Source organism: Alligator sinensis, unplaced genomic scaffold (assembly GCF_000455745.1).
Source record: "Alligator sinensis unplaced genomic scaffold, ASM45574v1 scaffold682_1, whole genome shotgun sequence".
NCBI lineage: Eukaryota > Metazoa > Chordata > Crocodylia > Alligatoridae > Alligator > Alligator sinensis.
Window position 1 is genome coordinate 2638000 of NW_005842011.1, and position 3284 is coordinate 2641283.

The window sequence follows — 3284 nt, forward strand, 5'->3', positions numbered from 1 at the left end:
AGTCACTCAGTCTCTTCAAACTTCAGGTCTCCATCCATTAAGTGCAAACACCAATGCCTCCCTATCTTACAGGGCTGTGGTGGGAGAAAATACATTAAAAATTGTGAAGCACTCAGTTACGATGGTGATAGGGGCTACTTAAGGCCCAGAGACAGCAAAAACTTGAAGCAGACACAGAGCACAAACTCTTCAGGATAGGAGCTGTCCCTTCACTATATATTAGTTCACTGGGAAACTGATCCAAGACCAGGCACCATAGAGTCATAGAGAAGTAGGGCTGGGAGTGACCTCTAGAGGTCATCTAGTCCAACCCCCTGCCTGAGGCAGGATCATCCCATTCCAAACCATCCCATACAAACCATAATCTAAACTCTGTATAAGACTACCCTCAACCCTGACACAACATAAACCTAACATCCTAACCTGCCACAGGTAAAGCAGGGGAACCACAGCAGCCAATGTCCTGCTTCTATAAAATATTCTCAATATACACTCAAGAGGGCCCAGGTAAAGGGTCACAGCCCTCGCTATAGAGGAAGGAAAAAATCCCCACAGTCCATACCAGTTTGAACATGGGATAAAATTCCTTCCCAACTCCAAATATGGCGATAGGTTTAGCAGTGCTTGGAAGGGCAAGACCCTCTAGCCAGAAACTTTTGGCTTCATTCCCATATCACAAATAACAAAAAAACAAGCACTGAAATGAAATAGAGATCAATATATTTGGGGAAATGAGCCTTCTGGAAGCAAGCCCAACAATTATAACTGCATTCCAGTTGACTTGGAGAAAACCAGGAGCTCTACAGGTCCCATGCAAAGTGCCAGTTGAAAAAATTCCATTGAAGCTGTTCTTGATGGAAAACTGAAGTTATTTAAAATGTTTACAGAAAGTGTCTGCTTTCCCTGGTACATTTTAATTTTCATTAAAAAAAAACAAGCCCGTAAGATTTTCAGCTGTAAAGCTGCGGAGTGAGGAGCCCCCAGCCACAGACTGCAGGAAGGGGAACTGCTGATTCCTGGAATCCCCTAAGGATGCAAGTAGGGCACTGAAGGCTTGGTTTCAGGGTGGGTAGCAAGCCTTCAGTGCCCTACTTGCATCCTTAGGGCCAAGAGGAAGTATAGCTGCTCTGACAGTAAGCTACTGTTGGTGTTTGGACCCAACGTGGGTTTATTTTGTGTTGTAGCCAGTGTGCTTTTCCCTCTGTTACAGTTTAATCCTGTAGTCAGAGACAATCGTAGCAGCGTGTGGAGCCTGGGGCAAATCAGCTTGTGCAGGGCCCAGACACGATGTGGGGGGGAGGGAAGAGGAAGGCGAGCAGCCCCCAAAGCACAGGTCCCAGTGCAGTCACCCTGATTCATGCCCTGCCTGTAGCTTGGGTTTGGGACTATCCCAAAGGGCTGGTGGAGGTTCCAGTAGGGCATGTGGGGGTCCTGAGTCCACCATGTGCTAGGTGCTCAGGACATGGAGTAGGCTTTGACCTGAAAGCAGGTGGCAGCCAAGAGGTGTTGGCTCTGAATTTAGGACCCAGAGGCCTTGTTCTGGGTGGGGACCCACCCTCAGAGCGACCATGACCTTTCCATTTGATAATAGGCAACTTTATTAATACACAACGATAACAGAAAAAAAATACAAACAATCAAGAAATTCTATATATCTACCAAATCCTAGGGCTGCCATCAGTCAAAGTACATCTAGCCAGGATACAGTCTTCACTCTGAGGCTCTCTCTTAGGTGTCAGATGTCAGCATGTCAGCAGCCTGGAGATGGAATGCCAAGGCCCACATCCCCCCTCCGGTGCGGTGGATGAGACGGGCTGGTGGTGTGTCCATGATGGCCTTGGGGACCCTTCCTAGGGATGGGGATGGGGACCTCTCAGGGAGAAGGATGAGGAGGAGAGACTGAAAAGAACCCTTTGCTACTCCAAAGTCCTTCTTTTGTATTCTCCTTCCCTCATGATGACATCTGACCTGTGGCTGTCCCTGGTTGGTTTCTCTGTGTGGTTGTCATACATCCATGTAGCTTATCACATGCACACATACTCATTTGGTCCTTCCTGGGGACAAGGCCAGGGGCCCAGACAGATAGAACCAAAGTAGTCTCAGTGCCCAGAGCAGGGAAGAGACAAGGCTGGGGGGCCCAGACAAACAAAGCCAGAACAAGCTCATTGCCTGGAGCAGGGCAAGGACAGAGCCAGGAGTGTCTGCGAAGAACTGACACAAGGGCCAGTGGGCCCAGGATACAAGTAAAAGAGACAGGGGCTAGAACCCAAAAGTTTGGTCCGGCTAGAGGGCCCAGCAGAAACAAAGGGGCAGAGGCTAAGAAGGTTGAGGCCCTGACAAGGGAGCAATTGCACAGTAACATCTGGGAGGCATAGACATGGTATAAAGGGTGTCTGGAGCCATGCAATAGCTCTTAAGGCTACTGGTGGCCTGTAGAGGGCACAGGCAGGCAGGAGGGCCCACTTAGACAGAGAGGGGTAGAACTGAGACCAGTGGAGTCTGGGGGACCTGCTGGCTGCTAGAAGAACTGGGGCTCACTCTAGGACCCTTGGGCAGCCTCCCTTTCAGTCAAGCAAACAACAGGTTGTGGCAGGGGGGTGAGAAGGGAAGGGCACCCTAGAGCTCAAGCAGGGTGAGGGTTGCATGGTCACCAGTGGGTGTTACTGCTGCCCTGGAACATGAACCTTGCTACACTTGGGAAGGTGATAGAAGTTCTAACTTGTTGGTAGAGTCCTTGAAACCTCTGTAACAACTACTTTCAGGTCTTTACTAGATAGACGTGATGCCCTCAAGCTTCCTTCCAACCCTGTGGTACTAGGATAAGTTAAAAGCTGAGGAACAGTGGTCCTCAACCCATGACTTGCCTTCTCCAATGTTGCTCAAAGCCACAAGACATTAAAAACATTTAAAGCTAAGGTGGGCAGGGAAAACCAAGTACAATTCTGCCCATAGCATGTTGCTTGCTCAGTATTGTTGTCTGTGGGCCATTGAAGGTTGAGACCCACTGCTCCAGAAGCATGATCTATGTCCTGTGCAACTACGTTCTTGAAATATGGGTCTCAATTAATCTACAAGCAAAATCCATTCTACTATTTGAATTAAAAAGAACACCAAAAATCTTTCTCCTCACTAAAAAAACTGAAAAATGTCTATGACCATCTCCCTTTGCCATGCAACTATGTGTATGCACTCACATTTCTCAAAGGGCAGTTTCTGAGGACCATAATCTGATACCCTCCACCAAAATGCATAGTATTCTATCCTAGTAACGGGCTCATTGACTT